The sequence below is a fragment of the Bos grunniens genome, chromosome 13 (assembly GCF_055505025.1).
Source record: "Bos grunniens cultivar Pamir isolate PY7600 chromosome 13, Bosgru_T2T1.0, whole genome shotgun sequence".
NCBI classification, from domain to species: Eukaryota; Metazoa; Chordata; class Mammalia; order Artiodactyla; family Bovidae; genus Bos; species Bos grunniens.
Window position 1 is genome coordinate 64,617,485 of NC_141177.1, and position 27,172 is coordinate 64,644,656.

Consider the following 27,172-nt stretch of genomic DNA (forward strand, 5'->3'; position numbering starts at 1 on the left):
TAACCACTGGACCTCTTGAACTTGTGTTGTGGAAGTGAAGTCTCCTGGGACAATGGAGAGTGTGTGTGAGGATAGGAGATCCTAGCAATACCAGATCCACTGAGGGTCCTCCTCACCCCATGTCCATGTCCTGTTCTGGATGCTCCCAGAGCACAGGAGCTGATGATCTGGAGAAACCACGCTTGCCATTCAAACTAGAACTTATTTCAAATGCAGAAAGGAGGTAACAGTGTTCTAAGAAATAGGAATGTTCAGGGAGCCCTGCTATATCCTTTCTCGTGTGTATGCTAAGTTGCTTCAGTCGTGTTCGCTGCTTTGCAACCCTAAGGACTGTAGCCCACCAGACTTCTCTGTCCGTGGGATTCTGTCCAGGAGTGGGTCGCCTTGCCCTCCTCCAGGGGATCTCCCCGACTCAAGGATCGAACCCGTGCCCCTTATGTCTCCTGCATTGTCAGACAGATTCTTTACCACGAGCACCACCTGGGAAGCCCTGTATCCCTTCTTCTGTTAATTCCTGAACCGAGGAAACACAGTATAAAAAAGGTACAGAGGCAAGGGAAGGAAAAGACAGGGCAACCGTAGTTCCTTTTCCTTTAATTCTTCCTTACTCCCTCAGTAAGTCAAAGGCAGGGAGTGTGGGTACAATACACATTCATCCAGTGGTTAGGACGTTGCCTTCCTACTGAGTGGGTGTTGGTTCCATCCCTGGGCAGGGAGCTAAGATCTCACATGCCTCGCAGCCAAAAACCGAAATATAAACCAGAAGCAATATTGTAACAAATTCCATAAAGACTTTTAAAATGGTCCATATTTTATAAAAATCTTAAAAAAAAAAAAAGGAACATACAAACAGCCGAGTTAGTTTCGTGCAGTATTTCATTGCTCTATTGACAATGCAATCCACGTGCATGCATGCTTTATGAAAAATTATATAATTTCAGTGATTCTGTGCATGAGTTAAATGCTCTTCTATTTGCATTTAAAACTGGCATTGATCACTACAATGTGAATGTACATAGCACTGCTGAGCTGAACACTTAAAAATAGTTAAGATGGTAAATTTTTTGTTATGTGGTTTTGACCACTAAAAAAAGACTGGCATTGTGCAAGATAAAGATGAACAGTAAAAGTCATGCTAAGAAGCTAAAATGTCAATGTTTCTTTATTTGGAACAACATCCAATAACAAATTAAAAACATAATGACAAGTCAGAAAAGAGAAAATAGAAGAAAGGAGCTTTGAATTTTCGTGCCTTTTGCAGCGTTTTTTTTTTCCCTTGCATTTCAGATAAGGGGCCCCATTTTGCATTAGGCCTTACCATGCACACAGCTGGCCCTGAACTCTAGCCAGGTGTCTAAGCACAAGTCTTTGTCCTCAGTGTGACCTGGAAAAAACTGAGGCTTGCCCCAAGGATGGGGAGCTGCCTGCCCACAGAAAACAGATTGCAGAGCCCCTCCCAAGAGGGACTGCCAGCACCGGACTGCAAATGGAGAGACACTGTAAAGATTCAGGAATGCTTCATAGACCCTACTGCTCTGGCAATAAATGCAATAACAGAAGCAGCAGAAGAGCAGCAGCGTCCTGGCACAACCAGATAATAACTCATGGAGAGAAGGAGGGATCCACCTGGTGGTGGTGAAGGGAGAGGGTGCACTTCTTACCTGCAGGCTACGCTGTGTCCGCAAGCATCCCTGGGGTAAGAAAGGGCCTGCTAGAGAACCAGGACTGGACCAGAAGTTTGGCTCTGGGAACAGAAGCCACCAGCAATGCCTTCTCTAACTTCCACCCTTAAAGGGCGCTTTTCTGCCCTCGCAGCCCTTTAGAATTGTTGCCCGACTCTCTTGCTCTAACGCTCCAGCTGTCCAGCTCCTTCTGGACGCCAAATCCCAGCACAATAGATCCCAATCCCACATTTGAGATGCGAAGCAGGCTCTGAGAGATGGAGTGGTACATGTGACGTCACAGAGAGAGCAGGGAGATCCAGCTGAGTTTGCAGCCGCACTTCCCATCAGCGCCCAGGGCTCCTGGGCCGCGAGGAAAGCACGGGCTCAGGGCAACCCAGGATGTTATACAAGACCACCAGCTGGACTGCATAAATATCACCGTCAAAACAGACATGAAAAGGGGATGCATGGGGGAGACCGTTCTAGATGGGAAGAATCTGAGAAAGAGTACAAGCAAATGTACTACACGGAACTGAGCTGATTCTGGATCAAAACAACTATACCAATGGGGGGAACCTAGATGTGGATTACACATTAGGCACTATGGAGTCAATATTAATAGATGGGCATGAGTTTTAAAGAATGGGCTAGAGCACAAATGTCAGTTTCAGAACATTGCTCATGTGTTTGTGAGGGGAGGCGAACAGAATGGCAGGTGCATTGGACCATATCTGTAATCCATGATTTCTTTCACAAGAAATCTAGAGCATTAAAAAAGAGAATCAGAGCAAGGGACACTATGTGAGGCACTGAATGCTATGTTGAGATCATACGGGTGTAACAATCAAGCTCGAGTCAGCACAGAAATTGTCAAAAATATTAATAATGATGCTCATTTAATAAGAGCTTATTATGTGCCAGGCTTAGGTCCACACGCCTTCTCGTATTCCTCAGTCAATCTTTACAGCCTCTCTAGGTCTGAACACCATTGCTACAGAACAAGAAACAGAGACCTTCCTTGGGTCACGTACTCAAGGACACACAGACTCAAGATTCCAACCCAGATCTCCGTGGCTCCAAACCCCAGCCTGATCATTATTCCACATGGCATGTTTTAAACTTAAGTGAAGGTGAGGACATAAAGGTGGATCTTCAAAAGCTCATTCTTAAACCATGAGAATGTATTTGATCCCTACTGTTTGATATGTTCAGCTACCAGAGCGGGTCAGCCTCTGGAGGGAGAATTCTAGGATCATAGCTGCCCTTACCTTCCCGTCTCAAAATAACAAACCTTAAGAGATTGACCTAAAAGCTTTTCCTAAGACATAGTTAAGAAGATCAATATCCAGAATACACTGCTCACCGAATCCTGCTTACACTGACAATATGGAAAGATTATTTCTCAGTCGGATTTGGGAAAATCTCACCAGATTTTGCAGGGGCACATAGGGGAATTGCAGCCTTACTTCTTCTTTTTTCATCAACGTTCAAACATACTGAAAACCCCCCATGGGGGAAGGGCCAGGTCTCAAGCACATGTGCGTGCGTGTGTATGCATGTGTATCTGCCATAGGGCATGGAGCTTAATACATGCTAAATCCTCAGTAAGTGTCTGTAGAGAAAATGAGCTAGATTCTGTCTCACCTGATCACAAAGAAATACAAACAAACCTTTATTGCAGCAAATTTAAAATAAATCCCTAAGGCACATGTTGTCCCTCCTTGTGGAGTAGAGAAACGATGTGTCAGGGGCCACAGTGGGAAGCGCACAGGACAGGGAGATGGAAAAATGTGCATCTCTGGATCATCAGGGATGAGGAGGGCCCTCAGTGGAACTCAGCACAGGAGGCCCACGAGTGAATAATAACAGAGGTGGAGCTGGTCACACGACTGCTGTCGTCCTAGGTTTCCAGGCGCTCTCAGATATACTCTTTCATTAGGTCTGTAGCAGTTATCCATCACCCTATTCAAGTCCCATCAACCCCCCGTCCCTTTTTATACGTCTGTCGCACAAAGCTACAATGCAGCTCCGCAGAAACCTGGGTCCTGTCAGCTAGGATGATTTATTCCTTTTCCTGAACAAGCTGGTTCCCTGGACTATGTTCATTGTTGCCGGTGGTTCAAATGCTAACACGTTTCAAATTTTAAAAGAGAAAAAGAGGGAAAGAGATGTTCAAGTCTCACGGAGGCTGATATTTAATCAAATTCAACCCCAAATACTTTAGGTCTTACTAAAGTAAGGTTTCCAGCACTGAGGCTCTGGAGATGAAGAGTGGGGGAGACAACATAAACACATTCTGATCACACGGAGTTCACATTTAACAGCAGCAAATGTACAAAGACTCAGAGAAGAAGCAAGTTCCTATCCAAGTGGAGAAGAGAGGACACTGAATACATCAGAAAGAACTTAATTATCCAACTGTGTTCTCAAGGATGAATAAACGAATGAATGAATGGGTTTGCCAGGCAGACTCTTGTCTATCTTGAGTTAATTGTTGGTTAGGATATCCACATGTAAATAAAATTACTTTAGTTCTTAATGTCACGTTACACACAAAAGTCATCTGGACCACAAACTTGAATGTAGGAGTTAATTTGTAAAATTCTGGAAGAAAACATAAGAGAAGCTCTTTCAGGTCTTGGGTTAGTGAAAGAGTTCTTAGCTATGACCCCAAAAGTATGATCAAGAAAAGGAAAAAAGTGATAAATTGGATTAATCAAAATTAAAGACTTCAAAAGACATCATTAAGAAAACTGACAGGCTACAAACTGTGAGAAATATTGGTAAATCATATTTCTGTTCAAGTACTTATATCCAAAGCATACAAAGGGTTCTTATAACCCAATAATGAGACAACAAGCCTTATTAAAACATAGGCAAAAGATATAGTTTACCAGAAAAAAAGACATACAAATGGTTAATAAACAGATGAAAATATGTTCCATGTCATTAGTCATTAGGAAAATGCAAATTAAAATCATAATACTATTTCACACCCATGAGGATGGCCATAATCAAAAAACCAAATAATAACAAGGGTTGACAGGGATGTAAATAACTGAAACTCTCATACCTTGCTGGTAGGAATGTAAAATAGTACACCCACTTTGAGAAAACAGTGTGGCAGGTTTTCTAAAAAATTAAACATAAACCAATGATATAACCCAGCAACCCCACCCCTTAATCCCTCTCCTGGATGGGATTAAAGAGAAATAAAATGTGTGTTCACAGAAAAGTCTGTATGCAAAAGTTCATAGCAGCATTATTCATAATACCCTCACACTGAAAAAAAAATCCATCTACTGGTGAACGAACAAACAAAATGTAGAATATGCACACACTAGAATATTATGAGGCAATAAAAAGGGAGGAACTATTAATATATGCTACCATATAGATGGGGCTTCCCTGGTGGCTCAGATGGTAAAGAATCACGTAGGCCATACAGATCCATATAGATGAACATGAAAACAATAAGCAAAGCTAAAGACACCAAATGTAGAAAAAATATAATGTATCATTCCACTTAGACGAAATGTGAAATGTCCAGAAAAGGCAAATCTATAAAGACAGAAAGCAGGTAAGTGGTTGCCTAGGGTTAGGGATGAGCAGAGAGATTACTTGCCAGCAGGCACGGAGGACTTTTGGGGATGATGGAAAATGTTGTAAAACTGGATTATAATGATGGTTGCACAATTCTATAAATTTATTTTAAATAAATGAATTCTATACCTAAAACAGGTAAATTTTATGGTTTGTAGATTATACCTCAATAAAGTTATTAAAATTATTGGTTAGGGTGAAAAATAGGGAAGCAAAGATTTGGGGGCAGCATGACCGTTGATTAGCCTGGAGCGTGATAAAAATGTTTAAACAAATGAACAGAAAAATAAAAGAATGAACATCATGTCCCCAGCATAATGTTGATAAATAGCCCCCATCATGTGGAAACTCCTTCACCTTCTCCTTTGTGGAAAACATGTACTTTTGTGACTGGAGGGTAACTCTGGGACTACTCTGAAGTCTCTCCTCTGCTTTCACTTCTGCAGTCACCTTGCTTTGCCTGTGAGTGTGCTGTCTTCCTTTTATATCCCAATTACCCAAGTCTCAGAGTTACCAACAGTGTCTCTGTATCATCTTCCTCAGCCTCAAAACCTCCAGCAACTGGCACCCTGCTCCTTTTGGTCTAAGCCTCAGCCACGCAGTCAGCTCCGTGTCACAGCCCTGGGCTGCCCTCCCGAGCCCAGCTTCTCAGCGTCAGTCCAGGACTCTTCCCATGTGGGCTGTCTCCCCTTCTCTCCTGGGGCCGTTCACGTCTGCTCCTCCAAAGGTGGCTTAGCACTTTTCTTTCTAAACATATCCCATGACTGTTAAGCTTACATAAGTCTCTTTAATGGTATTATTTTGTTATTATTCATATGTCGTTTTGTCATTCTTCTGTAGTTGGAGGAATGTATGCATGTGTAACCGGATTGAAAGCTCAAGATCACAAACCCTGTTCTATCCTGTTTCTGATGCTTTAAACATGCCTAATCCATCTTTACTATTTTTGTTGTTGGGCAATCCAAGAGCAAAAGGCCAAAGGAATGAATGGATGAAGGCAGATGCACTAAAGAAAACATTGCTTTCATTCTAAATGATTCATTTGATTTGCCCATCTGAATACTTTGGGTCACATAAGGAAAGTCCTAAGTGCGAACTCTTTATCCACTAATACTTATCATGTGGCTCTCATATTAATTCCTATTTACATTTGGGTGATTTGAAAACACCACAGCTTTGGTTCATAATTACGCATTTGGTCAGCTATGAGGTGAGAGAGAAAAGTGAAATACATTCATGTCAAATATGGATTACCTTTCTTCGCCCAGCTTCAGAAGACCCTGAGCACAGAAAACAACTTGGCACTTGGGCTCTGTTTAGTACATGGAACAACTACTAATCAAAGACGGCAACCAATAAAGAAACATACACAAGAGAACATAAGCCGCCCTGGCCACAGAAACCAGGAGAACCTCAACCTGCCGATTCCCTGGATGGAGCCAAATACCCCCAGCTTAGCCCAGTCCAGGCCACAGCACCAGCTGGTACCAGAAGCACTCCATCCCCATTCCATTCTCACTCAAGCTCTACCCAGCCTACTCTACGAAGACAGACTTCCTTCTAGACTCACACTGGTAAAAGCTAAGCATTTTGTTTATATGTGTCAAAAAGTAATAGTAAAAAGGCACTTGGATATAGCCAATATCTATGTTTGCTTACAGAAGACAGAGATTCTGCAATAACCTCTATGAGGAAAGAATCTGAAAAAGAATGTATGTATGAATATGTTTAAATGATTCACTTTGCTGTACACTGGAAGTTATGTTTCTTTTAATCCACTCGGCACCAGGCTGTCTTGCCCTTTTTTGAACTTTAACTGTTCAAGCCAGCCACCTGCAAAACAAGAACTCCTTTTCCTGGTCTCCCTAAAATGACATCAGGTTGAGAAAGCAGAGGAGAAAATGTATAAGTAATAACTTTAAAAGACATAAGTCTCCTCTAACACTGGTTTCCTTTCTTAGGTTCCTCCACCTGCATGCAAAGGAGAGGCTCCTCCTAGCCACGGACACCTGCCAGTTTGTCAAGTTCGATTTACACATCCCCACATCCGTATGTACACATGAAATTATCATCTCCACCCTTAACAGGAAAAAGGGTATGTAACATGAGATTTTTCCCTGCTTTATCTGCCACAAGTTTTAGTGCTAAAATCTTAAAAGACAAATACAGAACTTACTCATGAACTGTTTGGTTACTGAACTTCATTATTTCCAGAAGTCACACTAGCTGGAAATATATGAGTTACCTCTGAAGGTCATAACATTTTGATCAGTTCTAGAATGTCAGGGCTGTCTGTGGCATGGTCTGAAAGTCAACATTCAACGTGGCAGCTGTGACTTAACGGTGATCGACTTTCACGTCCACCACTGCTTAAACACGGTTTTCACAAGGCGGAGACACGTGGTAAACTTGTCTGAGGCAAGGGTGGCCTCGGGACAGTCTCCAGCACTCTCCACAAACAGCCACCTGCCGTTCTCCAACACAGACTTTTGCTTTAAATCTTCATCTTTTTTCGCCTGTCAATGCCCTGACCTTGGCATCTGTGCTTGAACACCAGCTAATGTGATCTGCTCCAACAATGCCGACTACTGGCAGGGAACACAAGCAGGCTCAGTGATGTCACTGAACTCATTAGGGTTATATTTGACATTTGGCCCAAGAGAACACACTTACTAAACACCACGTGAGTGAACAGCAGTGTGGCCTGCTGATAAGTGAAGTAAAACAATGCATGTTTTGTCCTCCTATAAAAGTAGCACTTTGACCAAGAAGTAGGATTTCTGCTTTTATCCCCCTAGTTACAGCAAAGCAAACTGAAAGATAACTTCTGTAAGATGAGATAAGAGTCTAAACTCTCAAGGTTAGGTCAGGCATTTTAAAGACATCCATATTAATTGATCACTTAGCGAACAATCCCCTTCCCAATCCAGGTCCAAGAGAAGAGGCAGGTGTTACTAGAGAAACATCTTATATGTACACAAGTGCATTAATGTGTATACTCAGTCATGTCCGACTCTTTGTAACCCCATGGACTAGCCCGTGAGGCTCCTTTATCCATGGGATTTCCCAGGCAAGAATACAGGAGTGGGTTGTCATTTCCTCCTCCAGGGGATCTTCCCAACCCAGGGATTGAACCCACATCTCTTTCATCTTCTTCATTGGCAGGCAGATTCTTTACCACTGAGCCACCTGGGAAACCCAGAGGAACATCTAAATTATGCTTTTGGTCCAGATGGGATATTTAGGACCTGAGAAAGCTGACAAAATGTCAGTTTCCAAAGACCCCATCAATGGCAGTTTTATCCCCCTGATCATTCAGTGAAGCTGGCTTCCCCTGGCTGCAACCGGCAGGCAGCAAAGCTTGAAAAGGTTACGGTGACACTGCTCTCTGGCATCCCAGAGCAGACCTACAAGTTTAGAAAACCTGCTAAAATGCAGCTTCACTCTGGCACTTGGGATAGGCAAGTCTTTAAATAGCTCTTAAGTCCCAACAACATCTTTTCTGATTTTTCCAGACGAGGATTTTTCACCTGTGAATGGAGTTTTCCTCATTTATTGAACAGCATGACTGAATGAAGTTGGTCATAAAAAGCATCAAGTAATGGATCTGTGAAATGTACACACTGGAGACTCAGTCAAATTATACAGCGGAGAAAGCAACCTAGAAGCCTAGGTGGGGTCTTCATCTCACGGCAGGTAGAGAATAAAGGTGAGGAGACTATCAGGACCCCCATTCATCAGTGCCAACCAGGAATAACCTTTGTGTGTATGTGCCTATCCCTTCATGGGCCCCTGAGCTGGAGAAAGTGTGGCCTCTCTGAACCCTCAGGACACTTTGTGTCAGCATGGAGTGAGTGTCCTAGCCTTCTATGACGTCTTCCATCGCTCACCCTATCAAGCACGTCGTCAACTGTCTTCATGAGGCTACATCCATGGCCATCTTTCTGTCTGCATCTCATTCCACACACTCAGCACCATTACAAACGGGACCGCTGCCTCCCTCTGCTTTTGGTTTCTATAGAAACACCCTGTCTTGATTTCCCTCCCACTGTTCTTGCCATCCTCATTCTTCACTCTCTCCCACTCCTGTGCTGACCTCTCACAACAGGAGAACTGCAGGGCTCGGAACTCGCCCTTCCCTCTCTCCATCCTTTCCCTAGATCAGGGATCCACAACTTCTGGGATTTAATGCCTGATTATCTGAGGAGAAACTGACATCATCGTCATCATCATCATAATAGAAATAAAGTCCACAATAAATGCGATGTGCTTGAATCATCCCAAAACCATTCTCCACCTCCCATCCCATGGAAAAATTGTCTTCCAAAAAACTGGTCCCTGGTGCCAGAATGGTTGGAGACTGCTGCTCTAGATGACACAGTGCATTTCTAGTTTTTAAATGTTATCTGAAAATCAATGATTCCCATATTTGTCTCACTTCTGACCGCCTCACACATGAACCCAACAGTTTACCTGACATCCCAACTTGACAAGGAAATCAACCCTGAATATTCATTGAAAGGACTGTTGCTGAAGCTCCAATACTTTGGCCACCTGATGCAAAGAGCCGACTCATTGGAAAAGACCCTGATGCTGGGAAAGACTGAAGGCAGGAGGAGAAGGCGATGGCAGAGGATAAAAGATGATTGGATGGCATCACCGACTCAATGGACATGGATTTGAGCAAGCTCCGGGAGATGTTGAAGGACAGGGAAGCCTGGCGTGCTGTGGCCTATGGGGTTACAAGGAGTCGGACATGACTGAGTGACTCAACAACTTGATATGTTCAAAATCAATCCTTATATCACTCGGCACACCTGCCCCTCTTGGTTTCCCAACCTCCACCCCTCAGTCTGAAGCTTGGGATTTGCTCTTAACTTCCTTCTCAGTGAAACCACACCATCAAAACAGGTCCTACTGGTTCCAGCTCCAATATCTCTCTCAAATCAACTCCATTCCCATCCCACAAACTAGTCTAAACCCCACTGCTTCGCCTTCAGGACCAGGCAGTTCTCCTGCATCCGCTGCTGCGTATTTATCTTCCTCTGCTCCAAAGCCACCTTATACTCTACTCTGTGCTGTGAGGGTTATTCCTGCACTTGTTATCGCTAGAAACTTCTGTGTTGTCTTTTTCCTCTGTACCTCCTGTGTCATCAGGCCCCCTTACTGTTTGAAAAGTCTAGTGTGGTTTCTGTTTTCCTGACGACACCTGATATACCCACCCTATAATCTACTTTGCACAGAGCAGCCATTGGTGTATTTAAAAATTATAAACCAGACTGTGCTCACGAGGTAAAAACACTAGGCAATTCCTTGGAGTTCCAGCCATTAGGACTTGGCACTCTTATTGTTGAGGGTCTCGGTTCAATCCCTGGTCTGGGAACTAAGATCCCACAAATTGTGTGGCATGACCAATAAATACATAAGTAAGTTAAAATAATTAAAAACTCTATAATAACTCCCTCATGACACTGAACAAAGCTCATCTCATAAGCCTTGCCTGGATAGATTCAATTTCCACACACCTTTCCAATTTCATCCCAGATCACCTTGGCTTCCTTCTAGTTTCTGGAACACACTGACCATTTCCCTGCCTCTCACCAGCTCATGCAGCTCCCTCTGCCCAGATTGTTCTGTTCTCCACATCTGACCTCTCTCTATCCTTCGGGATTCGGCCCAAATGGCATCATGTCAAAGAAATCTCTTTCTTCCTAAAGTATTTCTGCACTGTGATTACATCCTTAGCATAATTGGTAACTACATATTTATTCATTAAAATGTACTTCCTTAACTCCAGCCCACAGGATGTAGACAGCGGGGGCTACGTTGAACTCGCCACTGGGTCCCCAGCACAATGACCTCCCGTTTGTTTAGTGAGTGAATGCAAGAACGAATGAGTAAATGAAGGACTTCCAAATACCACAAATAATTTAAAAATCAGGAATATCTCTCCTATGTCTCATAGAGAATCATTTTTTTGCAAGGCAAATTCATAACGTGCATATACTTCAGGGAGCAAAACCACTTAAAAATCCTAGTCCACGGTGGATTCTTTAGAAATATTGCTTTATTTACCCACTGATGTGCTATTTGTAAATTTTTCTTAGCTACTTACCAAAGCAATTTCTCCAAGGAACTCCATGAATCTGAAAGTAATTAAATTACTATTAAATTTTTTAAAGATTCTATAATTCAGGCCACTAATTTGGTTAGGTCTTTCTCCTACTCAATGTGAATTTATTAAGTTTTGCTGTGCTTTCTGCATCCATTTTTTTTTCAAAGTAAGATTATTTTGTTATAGAAGTATAAATATCCTTTTAATTCCAAAGGTTGGAATGGCACAAAAAGTTATCCTGAAAATATAATACTGAAACAGGGAAGAGGCAGAGAAGAGATTTGCAAATTCAGTCCCAAGGCTGAAGATGACGTCAAGGGCTGGGAAGGTTCTAGGCCCTCTTCCAGTCTCCCATTTGGACTTTTTTGTCTAGTCTCATTCAATCAGTGGCCTTTGTCCTATTTTTTCCTATTCATAGGTATTGAATAATATCATGCAATGGACATGACATTATTTACAGATGGTCACTCTTTGAGAATAATTTACTTTTTTCTGATTCATTTATGTGTTTATAAAATGCCACATTAACTACCACTGCCATTCAGCTGCTGCTGTCCCATGACTGACATAAGCAAACAAACCTGTGCGTGCGTGCATGTGACTGCATGAAACCAGATCTCACCAAGTTCTGACTGACGATATTCACTGGTGGTCTCATTGACCTAAATACAGTGCAGGTTTACAAGAGTGAAGGTCATCATCACTGATTTGGCATTTGCATGTCTTTTATATCTGACATAGTATTAAATGATTTTTATTTGTACTGAGAAAATGTCTGACGATATCCATGTCAATGCATTTTCCAGCTGAAACCTTTCCCCTCTAAAAGAATCCAACCGTATAAAAACATTCATACATTTTTAAATGTCTTTATATTAATGGAGACAGAAGTTATCAAGAAAATCCTATACAACCACCAGGTTCCAGTAGGATAGCGTCATCTGTTCCAGAGTTGGTGAAATCCTAAATGCTAGAGACAGAGTTCTTTAAGTAGGAAACGGCACCCACTCCAGTATTCTTGCCTGGAAAATCCCATGGATAAAGGAGTCTGGCGGGCTACAGTCCATAGGACCGCAAAGAGTTGGATGTGACTGAGCGCGTGCCCACACACAGAACTGGAGTCACAAAAGACCTCGACCATTACACCTGACCCAGTCTTACTAGAGTACAAGGCCAATGTTGAGGTCTGTGATCAGCTATGACAGGAGTCATCTACAGTTTAGGATGCTGGAGGACAGGGAGAGAGTCCACAGTCTGCACAGCCTGTCGTCCAGTGACACAATGTCAAACAAAGAAAACCATATGAAGTAACAGACAGTATATGCCAGCTCTCAGATGCTGAAATGTACTCTTATTCCCCATCCCCAGCCACCTCTGTTTGTAGGCTTGCCTTATAGGTATAGTTGTTATTATTATTTTTTTTAATGTGGACCATTTTTAAAGTCTTTATTGAACTTGTTGTTAAAGCATTGCTTCCGTTTTATGTTTTGGTTTGTTGGCCAAGAACCATGTAGGGTCTTAGCTCCCCAACCAGGGATGGAACCCACACCCCCTGCATCGGAAGATGAAGTCTCAACCACTGGACTGCCAGGGAAGTGCCAGTACAGTTCTAATACCACACTTGCTCAAGTTTTCCCACAATTCCAATAAACAAGAGGTAATTTATTTAATTGTGTCAAATGAAAGAATTAAAAATAATAGCATTTTCCTATAATGAGTATATAATAGCCATTAAAAGCTTTAATTTATGAAAAATGCTCTCCCACCCTAGTAAAGCAGAAGCCTTTCCACTGTTGTTTTCCCATTTATAGTACATACAAATCATCTTGTAACTTGACTGTCTTGCAACCCTAGCTCACGGGAGGCAAGGGCCTTAAACCCATTGTGATGCTGAAGTTCAGAAAATGTGAACAGATGCCCAAAGTTTTGAGCCAAGGTAAAACTTTCAAAAGTTTTATTGGGATTCAAGAAAGAATAATGTGGGATCACAGTTTTCACAGTGCTCTTGGCACCAATCAAGCCTGTTCTCCAGTCAGTCTGAGTGACTTGTAACATTATGCAAATATGTTATTGGCAAGGGGGGAGGGATGGCTGAAAATTACACGTTTGGAAACTTTAAGAATAACTGAACTCCTGGAAAAATATTATTGCCAATCTTTATAATAGTGGATGTTAAAATAACATAGACCGAGATGCTCCACAAAGAGAAGTGTAGAATTCCTACTAAGAGCAGAGAAGCTGTAAGTGACAGATGCTGAGGTCAAACCAGGCAGCCTTTTACAGCTAATATGAGACCTATTACAGCACTCTGTACAGAGCGCCGGGTTGTCAGAAAGAGCCTGTGTCTTTAAACTCTTAACCACAGATTAGAGGCTTGCTTCCTGAGGGTTTTTAGTTTCTTTTAAACAGATGGTCCAAAGTGAGGATGAAGGAAGCTGTTTTGATCCATTGTGTAGGTACAGAATGTTATCTTTGTTTTGTTTAAGCATTACACTGCCTAGAGTTAAATAATTGGGTGAAAATTCTCAGCTTTACTTTGAAGCCAGAGCACAGGGAAATGTTTGATAATTTCTCTTAGTGTATTTGCATAAATGTTTACTCTCCTGCAAATATGAATATAAATACAACTATTCTTAGCGGTTACACATTTATTTAAGGGATAGGCATACTTCTATATATATTGTTTATCTATTTCCTTAAGCAACTGTAATCATCTTTTGTAGAAACAGGGGAAATGCTGGCATTGAACAAAGTTCAACTAAAGAAAGGAGGATAAAGCCTCAAACAGCTCTCAAAAGTCTATCTTCCTGACACTTCTTTTGATTTTACAAGCTATGGATACATACATGTGAATTTAACTCTAAAGTTTTGATTTACTTATGAGCATTTGATTATGACATTATTCTGATATATGTTCTGATCAGAAATTTTTTATGACATTATTCTGATATATGTTCTGATCTGAAATTGCATTGTGAAAATAATAGGACTCAGAGTAGTATTTCACGCACACAGAGTTGAGAATAAAGAACACTGTCTTTTTAAGCTTAGTATCTGAACGCACTTTTTTACATGCCCCTCCTGGCTTGGCTTCACACTGGTAAATGGTGTTTCATCAGCCCAAATGATTGGGAAGATGGTTCATGAATTTACTTTATGAATATTGACACATTTCAACCCACAAATTGGGATGTAACACTGCATTAAATTGGAGCTAAAAGGAAAAAGACTAGAGCAGCCAATAGGAAATCTAGATGAACTGAACAAAGGCACTTAATTTAATAATGAAAACCACTCCAAGCTACAGTGTACTGTGCTATACCTCCAGCTATTCAATTATTAAAATAAATGCATATTCAGATGTTTCCCAAAGACGCATGCCTTCTCTTTCAGATTCAAAAGAACGCCTTTCTAATCCAATACAATTCTTTTCACTCCACATTTCAGCAGCTGCCTTTCCTGATTTCTAATCAAAGCTGATGATAACTGGCTTTGGCAACAGCCTGTAGTATCCCAAATGAGTAATTAAAGCTATAAATGGGCTCACTTCTTCCTCAAAACCCAGGGTGCATTTCAGAGTCTAACAGATTCAGGCTCAACAAGGCTCTCCCGGTTTTGAAATGTGGTCAGGATCTCTCGAATGCGCCGGTAAAGGAATGGCGGAGGCTTTGTGTTAGCATTTCTCAATGGCGGGTCCCACTTCCACAATACAGATGTCAGGAGAGTGACAAACTCTCTCAGTCTCAAATATCTCCCACACATATGGGCCCAGAACAAAGGAGCTGGCAGCCAACATTTGGTTTAGACTAAGAAAGAGAAATATGGGTTTTGCGGGGGATGGGGGGAGAAGATGTGTAATTTCTAGAGAAAACATAAGAAAAATAATGGGTTGGCCAAAAAGTTCATTTCGGTTTCCATGAAAAACCCAAACTAACTTTCAAAATCAGAAAAAAAGGGCTTTTAAAAGATGATGCTGTAGCAAACACTTTAAATTTTCTCTATTTGGGATACAGGAGTCCAGGCAAGAGATGTTCACTCTCTACCCCCTGTAAAAAAGATTAATTCATGAAATGGAGGGAAAAAAATAACAGATATACTGTGTTAACCTAAATAAAGCCTAAACAGGATTTTCTTTCCAACTCTAAAGACTGCATTATACAACCATGAATACAGATTTTTTAATATACAAAACTTCAGAACAGAAATTTATTTTTGACATATTTTAAAAGGGGACTAGATCTTCCCTAGAATTAGAAATTAGTATTTTTTTTAAATCCAAAATTGTAAAAATAGTCCAACCTTAATAAATTTTTTACTTTCATGCTTCAACTAATGAGAGAAAAGAACATCTAAATTAAATCAAAAAACTTTTTATTTAAGGTCACGTGTACTCTGAAAGATTACTGGTGAGTTCCTCAACTCTGATAGACAATTTCTTTGACCTAATATCACTCTGAGGCTAGCAGCCCAATGAGCCCTGAGAGAGAAGAAATAAAGACCAGGAGGGGAGCTGTCCAGACCCAACGCAGGGGTGCTCCAGCATGTCTTTCTGGAACAGCCTAGGGGATCATTGACCTGTGGCACAAGGTCCGATGAAAGAGGCCACAGAGGCCCAAAGGCCAAGGATGAAACCGCCTAAGGGAAGCGAGAGGAACTTCTACTTTCAGAAGGAAATCTGTAAGGCAAATCCCAAAGTGTTTTAAATTCAGGATTTGCCTTCAGTAGAAATATCCTACCATCTTTTGATAATGCTATTTGAAAATGAAGAACACATATATTTATGGAGTTTAAAAATGTTTGATGGATGAAATGCAAGTACATATTTATATTTGCAAGAAATTGCAGACGACAGACCATAAGACATGTTAAGTTGTTGAAAGACAGTAGGAAATGGATAAATATAAACTGAAACTAATAATCAATTGACATGAGTTTGAGCAGGCTCTGGGAATTGGTGATGGACAGGGAAGCCTGGCATGCTGCAGTCCATGGGGTCACAAAGAGTTGGACACGACTGAGCAACTGAACTGAACTGAATAATCAATTGAGTACTTTCTGTGACAGGCATTATTCTCAGTACTTCCTGTGTGTTATCTCGTTTAATTCCCTGAGACTGTTTAAGGCAATATTATTGTTCCTTTTTACACATGAGAAGACTGAAGCTTGGGCAGTTCATCAATTTGAGCAAGAAAAATCCATGAAATGAAATATAGCTGGAATTTTATAAAATGTTTTCTAAGAGACTATTTCCTGGCATGGAAGGATGTTTGTGACATAGTAAGTAAAAGGCAGATTCCTAGAGAGGTATATATATAACTCTAGTTTTAGTTTTGTATAAGTACATATATGCAGATATCAGTCTATGTATTTAAAGAATATACTTAAAAGGTTATTATTGGCTTCGGGTGAGATCATTAATTTTTCTGTATTTTCTAAGTTTTATACAAAAAAGTTCTACTTCTTAATAGTAAGATAACTTTTAGGTTTAGTGAAAAGAATTAAACCCTTACTGTGTGTTATTTCATGTTAACAGCTTCTACAAGCTCTCCATGACATATTACTGAAGAGGAATTTTTAGAAGGCATGCAAGAAGGGTTAAAAGCAAAATCTTTGATAAATAGCCTTTTACATATAGCTGCCTGGAGACAACATAGGATTTTTAGATTTGGTGAAAAGAAGATGCTTTGAAAACCAGAAACAGGAAGCATCATAAAGACAGAGAGGGCTTAAGGGACTTCCCTGCTGGTCCAGTGGTTAAGACTCCACACTCCCAATGCTGCAGGCACAGGTTCAATACCTGGTCAGGGAACTAAGATCCCACATGCTGCATGGCCAGAAAATAGAATAAAATAATTTTTTTAAAGAGAAGGTTGCTCTGTTCCTGGTGGGGATGATCTTCTCAGAGGCACAGCCAGTACTCAGTCAACCCCCACTCCCATCCAGCAGGATTTTCTGCAAATAGGTGAGAGTGCTTACCAGGCAAGAGACAGGGAGCCCACACCCCACAAACAGACAAACATATAAGCATACATACAAATAGACATACATGCAAACACATTCACAATACACACAATACATCAATAAACACACTTGCAAGCACACACACAGAAACCCATAAAAACACATTATAAACATGCATAAAACTTACCATGTACATGCACACATACATGAAACACACGCACATGAGTCAGTTCAGTCGCTCAGTAGTGTCCGACTCTTTGCGATCCCATGAATCGCAGCATGCCAGGCCTCCCTGTCCATCACCAACTCCCGGAGTTCACTCAGACTCGCGTCCATCAAGTCGGTGATGCCATCCAGCCATCTCATCCTCTGTCGTCCCCTTCTCCTCCTGCCCCCAATCCCTCCCAGCATCAGAGGCTTTTCCACTGAGTCAATTATTCGCGTGAGGTGGCCAAAGTACTGGAGTTTCAGCTTCAGCATCAGTCCTTCCAAAGAACACCCAGGACTGATCTCCTTTAGAATGGACTGGTTGGATCTCCTTGCAGTCCAAGGAACTCTCAAGAGTCTTCTCCAACACCACAGTTCAAAGCATCAATTCTTTGGCGTTCAGCTTTCTTCACAGTCCAACTCTCACATCCATACATGACCACTGGAAAAACCATAGCCTTGACTAGATGGACCTTTGTTGGCAAAGTAATGTCTCTGCTTTTCAATATGCTATCTAGGTTGGTCATAACTTTCCTTCCAAGGAGTAAGCGTCTTAAGTTCATGGCTGCAGTCACCATCTGCAGTGATTTTGGAGCCCAAAAAATTAAGTCTGACACTGTTTCCACTGTTTCCCCATCTATTTCCCATGAAGTGATGGGACCAGATGCCATGATCTTCATTTTCTGAGTGTTAAGCTTTAAGCCAACTTTTTCACTCTTCTCTTTCACTTTCATCAAGAGGCTTTTGAGTTCCTCTTCACTTTCTGCCATAAGGGTGGTGTCATCTGCATATCTGAGGTTATTGATATTTCTCCCAGCAATCTTGATTCCAGCTTGTGCTTCTTCCAGCCCAGCGTTTCTCACGATGTACTCTGCATATAAGTTAAATAAGCAGGGTGACAATATACAGCCTTGATGTACTCCTTTTCCTATTTGGAACCAGTCTGTTGTTCCATGTCCAGTTCTAACTGTTGCTTCCTGACCTGCATATAGGTTTCTCAAGAGGCAGGTCAGGTGGTCTGGTATTCCCATCTCTTTTAGAATTTTCCACATGAGTGCAGCCATTAAACAAATAGCAGACAGCACCTGCTGCTTGCGAGCCACCGTGTGAGAACTTACAGACACACAGGTGGATGCAACAGGTGGGGTCTGCTCCTGCAGAATTAGGAGTAATAAGACACGTGGATAAAGGCAGCATTTGGGAGAGAGGAATACACTTATGCAAGGAATTACAGAAGAGGGACCGGCCAGAGAGGGCCTGTGGGGAGGGGGCCTGGGCAGGGAGAAAGGAATAAAAGAACCAAACTGAAGAGGAGGAAGCACCCTGAGGCGAGTAAAGGATGGATGGAGCAGGGGGCAAGGGAACACATGATACAGAATGGTTTATGTGCCTCGGCCCACATGCAGTGAAGGGACACCCAGATGCTAGGTGGGAACCTGTAACAGACTGTAAACGACCCCAGACACAGTCAAAGGCACCATGACCTCCCTGGCCAGTGGGAGCAGCAAGGATGACAAGGTGGGATTTAGTGGAAATGGACTTGGATGTCGCAGGCCAGAGCATCTTCCCAGGTTCTCAATAAAAGGGATGATAAACATGCACATCACACACGCACTGTTTACTCACAGACACACATCTGTGTCTGCTGCATTTAACTTTGAAGGAAATATGGTTATGATTCTCAAGATGGTGCATTTTGAGTTCTCTAAAAAAAATCTCATGTGAAGTCCAATTAGACTCTTACTTATTACTTATAAAAATGTATTTATATCTAAGTCTAGGAGTAGTCCAATGAACCGCTGGCATGGTGAGATGCACTCAACTTCTCAAAGCTGCCTTCATATCTGTCTTTGAATTAACTCACCCACTCAACATAATTCTGTAGGTTGCAGAAGAGGTCAAGAGGCAGGCAAAATTATAACAGCATGATACAACACAGGTAGATATTTGTGTTTGTAAGTACGCTTTCACATATATACTTTATTTGATGAATATATATTTCTTCTGTAAGTGGCCGACCAGGAGTGATTATCCCTGTTTTATAAATCTGTAAAAAGGCTGCTTGGGATCAGGATTTCACCCAAGGCAGCACCGCTACTTAAGGACAGCGCCCCCACCCCACCTCAGCCTGCAGGTCTCCTGATCCCCATCAGGTATGCCTGCCATGGTACCAAGACTTTCTTAACTGAAAAGATGGGGATAAGAAACAGTCACCTTCTTCCACACCTCCACCCCTCTGTCCCCACTTTTGTAAAACAGGAGGCTTTTAAATCAAGTTTCTTCACGCTCTAAAATGGTAGAAATCTATGACTCCAAATAAGGGCTTTTAACATAAAATTTAATGAAAACCAGTATTTCATTACCCATGAAAGCGACAGTATGGCTGTCAAACCATCACTACCCCTCGACGCTGGAAACCGAAACATGATTACCACTTTAAGAACCTTGTTAAAAAGTGTGCACATTAAAAATAATTTACAGAACCAATTCTCTGTTTGCAGCCACAGTTTAAGAAACAGGAAAATGTATTTGCATTTCTATCTTGTTACGCTGGTGTTACTAATAACATAAAATATTTAAAATTTGTGTTACACACAGAGCCAATTATAATTATCTAGTGAGAAAACAATTTTACATGGGAATCTAAAAATAATCTATTTTACCACTGCAACGGATCACACACATTATGAAATAAATTCTATTGCCAATTAATATTACAGTGGTTCATCTACCAACCATCCAGGTTTGAAAAACTCTCATCTCAGCTGATGCTGACATTTTCACACTATTGCAGGACACACTAGAGAAATACAGAATTGTTATCACGTACATGTGACATAGATTGGCTTCCCTGGTAGCTCAGACAGTAAAGAATCTGCCTGCAATTCAGGAGACCTGGGTTTGATCCCTTGGTCGGGAAGATCCCCTGGGGAAGAGAATGGCTGCCCACTTCCAGTATTCTTGCCCGGAGAACTTCAGAGACAGAGGAGCCTGGTGGGCTACAGTCCATGGGGTCACAAAGAGTAGGACACAACTGACGTATGTGACATATTTTAAGTAAACTGCCAACTATGTCACATTCAAGGATTACCTCACTTTATTCCATAGTTAGGCTAGCAGTTTATACAGATTAAATTCCATTTAAAAATAAGTCCAAGAAGTTGCCCAAAATTTTATAATATGTTAAAACAGAATGCTTGTTCAAGTGATTGTGCTTCTCACTGAATTTTCAAGATCTACTTAGAAGACTTTTTAATCATAACATTAAAAATTTTATGAAAGTATAGTTGATTTACAATATTGTGTTAATCTCTGCTGTATGGTAAAGTGACTCAGCTATACAAATACATACCCTTTTTCATATTCTTTTCCATTATGGTTTATCACAGGATATTGAATACAGTTCCCTGTGTTCTACAGTAGGACCTTGTTATTTATCCATCCTATACATAATAGTTTGCATCTCATAACAGAGTTTGACATGATTTTTGACCTCCACCACCATTAAATACATGTATTTATAATACTGCCAGCAGTTACAATATCAAATAATTTACTTGCATTATCTCATTTATCCCACACAACCCTACAAGAGAGTGATTATTATTTACTTATTTAAAATCATTATTTATTTGTATATAGTTATTCAATCTTACAAAAGAGGAGAGAAGTGTTGTTTCCCAAAGTCACACAGTGTTGAAGTTTGAGACGAAAAGAATTCCTTTACATCAGTATATAGTCCTTCAGTATAGTTGATCAATGAAATTGATGAAAGTGCTAACAAGCTTAATGTTGTTTCTACTATATGCAGAGTACATCATGAGAAACGCTGGGCTGGAAGAAGCACAAGATGGAATCAAGATTGTCGGGAGAAATATCAATAACCTCAGATATGCAGATGATACCACCCTCATGGCAGAAAGTGAAGAGGAACTAAAAAGCCTCTTGATGAAAGTGAAAGAGGAGAGGGAAAAAGTTGGCTTAAAGCTCAACATTCAGAAAACTAAGATCATGGCATCTGGTCTCATCACTTCATGGGAAATAGATGGGGAAACAGTGGAAACAGTGTCAGACTTTATTTTTGGGCTCCAAAATCACTGCAGATGGTGACTGCAGCCATGAACTTAAAAGACGCTTACTCCTTGGAAGGAAAGTTATGACCAATATATAGATAGCATATTGAAAAGCAGAGACATTACTTTGCCAACAAAGGTCCATTTAGTCAAGGCTATGGTTTTTCCAGTGGTCATGTATGGATCTGAGAGTTGGACTGTGAAGAAAGCTGAGTGCCGAAGAATTGATGCTTTTGAACTGTGGTGTTGGAGAAGACTCATGAGAGTGCCTTGGACTGCAAGGAGATCCAACCAGTCCATTCTAAAGGAGACCAGTCCTGGGTGTTCTTTGGAATTACTGATGCTAAAGCTGAAACTCCAGTACTTTGGCTACCTCATGCGAAGAGTTGACTCATTGGAAAAGACTGATGCTGGGAGGGATTGGGGGCAGGAGGAGAAGGGGATGACAGAGGATGAGATGGCTGGATAGCATCACCGACTCTATGGACGTGAGTTTGAGTGAACTCCGGGAGTTGGTGATGGACAGGAAGGCCTGGTGTGCTGCGATTTATGGGGTCACAAACACAAAGAGTTGGACACGACTGAGCGACTGAACTGAACTGTACCTCAATTTCAATGCTGCAGTACAGTAAGGGGATGTTCCTTCAGACAATGTTTAATTACCAGAACTTTTGCTTAGAATTTGAAACTAATTGGAATAGGACTATGTTTAGTGTAAACAGGCATCTCAAAAGAAGCTGATTAAGGGATTATATGGTTCTTACGCAGGAAACACTTAAAGGAAATCAGCAAAATGTTGCGCCTAGTTAAACAGTGCCCAGTAGTGGTTTGAGTAGCTAGCTGCACAGGAAGAAAACAGACAGGATAGAGATACCAAAGGGTCTCAAAATAACCTAAGCTCTTTGTTTCTCAGTCTTGAATCCAGCATTATTGGTAGAAGAATTACCATTATGGCTGGCTTAAGAAATGTACAAATAAAAAATATATATGCAACTTTATTAACACTGAATTACAATTATTGTGGGGGGAAAAGTCCTAGCCAAAAACAAAAATAGTATAATAATGGATTTGTAAAGCAATCTATTCTGTTCCATGTCATTGATAGGTTACTGGAAAGTTACAGGTACTTAACATTTATGAACTGAATTATCCTTACATGTTGAAGTCACATATTAGGTAAATGACTCTTCTCAAATAAATCAAATCACTAAACTACTTGAAGCCAAATTTTTTTTTTCATTTATTCCTCCTACATACCCACTTTAAAATTCTCCAAACATAAACAAAAGCATTTCAAAGATATGAGGCTAAATAAAGCATGATCCTTATCTTTACCTCCTTATAGATAAGTCCTCATTTCCTAACAGGAAAAGTAACCTGTGTACATGTGTAACAGAGTGATCATGACCCTATTTCTAAGATAACTTTCTAACAGCAGTCAGGTCCTAACCACAGTTCTCGGGAATGACTTAACAACGATTTCCCACCATTGCTAAAGACAATGTATAGAAAAATGTGGAGGAAAAAAAAAATCATGCAAAAAGTAGAGGGGACACAGATCGTTTCCAACTATGCTGTCCAAGCACTTAAGGAAGTCATTTGTAGACATACAAACTATTTTGAATCCAAGGAAAAGGACAGACTCATTCCAAATAGTTGTTACTATACTGCAGAAAGATGGCATTTGGAGAACCGGGATTTTAACAACAGAGATAAAGAGAGCTGAATGCATCAATTCCAGACTGATCAAAAATAAACAAATAAAAGTACATGCAGTGGGAACTGAGGTAGAAAAATACTTGATGTATTCTAGGATGGTAAACAGCCTGGAGTGACTAGAGCTTTGAAGAGGACGATACAGAGGGTTAAGACCTTGCTGGTTCTCTGGGAGGAGACTGCCACACCAAGAAGTCTAGACTTGATTCTGCAGTCAGATTTTTTTGGGCAGAACTGATGCCACCCAAACTAAACTTTAGGGAGGTAATTCTGACTGGACAGAACAACATATAATCCTCCACATCCTAAATTTCAACATATCTGACAGCTGATGAAAAAATTATTAGATATAAGAAGAAGGAGGGGGGCTTACCTAGTGGTTCAGTGGCAAAGAATCCACCTGCCAAAGCAGGAGACATGGGTTTGATCCCTGATCCGGGAAGATCCCACATGATGCAGAGCAACCAAGCCCATGTGCCACAGTTACTTAGCTTGTGCTCTAGAGCCCGGGAGCTGCAACTATGAGCCCCTGTGCTGCAACTGCTGAAGCCTGGTGCCCTAGAGCCCGCGCTCCACAGGAGAAGCCACCACAATGGCAAGTCCGTACACGGCGACTAGAGAGTAGCCCCCGCTCGCCACAGTTAGAGAAAACCCCGCATAGCAACAAAGACCTAGCACAGTCTAAATGAAATAAACTCAAAAAGAGAAAAAGCAGGAAAATATGACCCAGAACCAGGAAAAAAATCAGTCCATAAAGACAGATCCTGAAAGGGCTGTGAGGATGGAAAGGCAAAAGGTCTTTTTAGAAGCTAATTTAAATATGGTATATATGCTGAAGGATGTAAAGGAAGACACAGACATGAGGAGAGAAAATGAAAGATACAAATAGTCTGATGGTATGAGGAAGCCAGAAATGCCACGAACTCTTTTAAGAATTGATCGATTAGAGGACAAACTAATCCCGTTACATCATTACATTGCTATACACAGGAATTAGTGGTTATTATTCAGAAGAATTTGCACATTGAGCCCTTTGTATAAAAAGTTGTCATAAATGAGGGAAGCACAAAGTCATTCTATTTTAAACCTTATCTCAAAAAAATATGTTATTGCAAAGTATTACTAAACACGTTTGTACATTCTTCTCATGTTACAACATCATTCAAAAGAACATAACTGTACTGTGTACCCACAACCAACTGATTTAGGGTAGTTTTGTAACATTTTTCAGGCATCCCTAACCATATTATGTACCTTCCACTCTGGGTCATTTCATAGACAGGTGGTCTATGGTCCTTTGGTGCAACAAATTTTCAGTGACTAATGTTTGGTAATCTACACTTTATCTTTTAAGATGGTGTTTATATCACCAAGAGCTTGGAAAATGGATCAATTCACAATAAAACATTTTGCTAACAACTTTCATGGTTCACTGGCAAAGAAAAGAAGGCTTATTAGCTTGGCACCCTAGATATGGCTTTGGCCATATGGTAAAAAACATACCAGATTTTTAAAAAGTCAATCAAACCATTCTGGTCTAGCTATTAGAATAAACAGCATGGTCCATAAAACCGGTTGTGTTATTTAAATCCGTCTGTTGTTCTCCCAGAAGACTAGAAGAGCGTTACTATCAGAGGCTGGACCTGTATTTCTCTTTTACCCCCAACAGTCGCTAACACAGATCATGATGGACGGTTATAAAGAATGTATTTTCTAAATATAAAAATCAGGACACAGCTGACATATGGTCCAACAATGGGACAAAAACTTTTAAATACAGATGAGTTTAACGAGGCTCACGGAGGTTAAATAACTTGCCAGCCATTCACGTAAACGGCAGAGCCAAGATCTAAATCTAAAACCACCGCAGTGGACAATGTAACCTGCTGTGCCTCCTCAGACCTGTGTTCAAGGGCAGAAGGAACAAAGACTGTTAAGCAGGACAGGCAGGTTGAGAAGCTCACAGAGGTAAAGGAGAAGTCTAGCAAAGAGACCTTGTCCACTCTACCTCCACACTGGCTCCCAGAATTGTGAAGAGCATCATATGCCAAGAATAGAATTACAGAAATCTACATACTCTCCCAAAGCAAGTCATGTTAACTCCAATAAATCTATTTTATGGAAAGGGTTTCCAACAAACATTCTGAAGCAAGATGTAAAAAGTAGCTCCGGGCAAACAACGACTTTTAATTTTTAGTGGTGGCTAATATCTCCAAACGCATAAGTGTTCTTTAAATTCTCCATAAGCAGATATCTATATATCTGCTGGTGGTTCATTCATTTTTTCCAGACATATTTCTGTAACAGAAATCTTGGACATAAGGAAAGTCAGCACTACTTTTTCTAGGAAATATTTAAAAGGTAAGAAAGCTTCCTGTCCAATGAAAATATTTATAATTCAATATATATTTACCAAATTTTGAAGCACACAAGTTTTTATTTCTTTACATGAAGTAATTTTTACTTAGCCTCAAAACTGCTACAGTTGGTGAATGTTAATAATATGTAATTTATACAAATTGTTTAACATGGATATAGGAGACAGACATAGAGTATTTATAGTTAATCTGGAAAAGTAAAAATATTTATTTATTAATGTGTCTTTTTTTTCATTACTAGCATCAGCTTGTCAGAATCTCAGTCTGTGTTAGGGATCTAACCTGTTTCCATGTTTTAGATGAATGACTTCTAAAAAAAATAAGGACTTTCTACACATTTAAGGATAGTGATTGAAATCTGGGGTTTTAAGAGGTTCCAATCAGATCCCCACCTCTTGCATGGACTGTCTGCGGCTAAGATCAGGCACATAGTCAATGGACAATTTAAGAAGAGGAATGGCTGTCTTCCGCACATGCGCCATATTAATGTGAGGATCATCTCTCAGCCTCCCTGCGTCCATGCAGCACCCCTAAGGGGGCGTCACAGAAGCCGGGGATGATGCCAGTACCTGAGGACACAAAGGTGTGCAGAGATGAAGTGCGGGTCTGCATCTAAAGCAACAGAGAACTGTACTGAAAACAAGGTATATGCACAGAGTATAGTCTCATCTGCTGCGTGTGCCACATACAAGATGTTTTCAGATTAATGGCACAGTCTAAGACTGCACCCAAACTATTACTTCCTGACTTCTGCATACGAGAAATCAGCCCTTACTCCCAGAACATAGGAAATAGAAAATTTGCACATTACCAGATATTCAAGTAATGAAAGAAAATTGACTTTGCACACACACACACACACACACACACACAGAGCTTTCCATAGCCTAGAACCCTCAGCTTTAAGTACAGTTTAAAGAAGAAAAAAAAAGTTGGGTCAATTACCAGCCCCATGAATGTTGGAAACATCTTAACAGTGTCTCACAGATGAAAGAGTACAATACAGAATGGGAAAAAGAGGGAAAGTTAAATTATGTCTGCAGTCATAATGAATCAAAGCCCAGAAGGAGGTCTGCAAATCAGCAGGTTCTAATGAAATATTAAGGTAAGTGATTATTGATGAAAAATGAATAAGCCTTTTTGATTTTGGCAACCTTTAAATCACACCTAGCTAATTAAAACACCTCAAATGCATTCATTGACTCCTTGATGGGCATTTAGCTATCCTTGGGTGCAGTCAGACTTGATTTTGTGAGGGGCGTATGTAGCTGATGCCAGTTACATGGATGTGTGTGCCAGAAAAGACACACCATTAAAGAAAAACATCTAGTTCCTTTTCATATTTGATTTATCATTTCTAAACTGGGAGTAAAAAAAAAATCACCAGGGACATTTCCTGTGTACCATAAATAAAACATCCATAATACTCTTACTACATATTAACACTGAACCTTA

At 40.7% G+C, this 27,172-nt stretch overlaps 1 protein-coding gene and 1 long non-coding RNA gene across 48 annotated transcripts in view; one reads left to right on the plus strand and one right to left on the minus strand.

Moving 5' to 3' along the window:
- The window catches only part of LOC147361115 (uncharacterized), a 64,016-nt gene extending 50,721 nt beyond the window's left edge, over positions 1 to 13,295 (plus strand). The window contains exon 4 of the long non-coding RNA XR_015139774.1: positions 1 to 13,295. This exon is cut by the window's left edge and continues 39,573 nt beyond it. This is a non-coding gene — a long non-coding RNA (uncharacterized LOC147361115).
- PARD3 (par-3 family cell polarity regulator) overlaps positions 1 to 27,172 on the minus strand; it is a 579,141-nt gene that overhangs the window by 107,374 nt on the left and 444,595 nt on the right. The gene's annotated exons all lie outside the window — the stretch shown is intronic.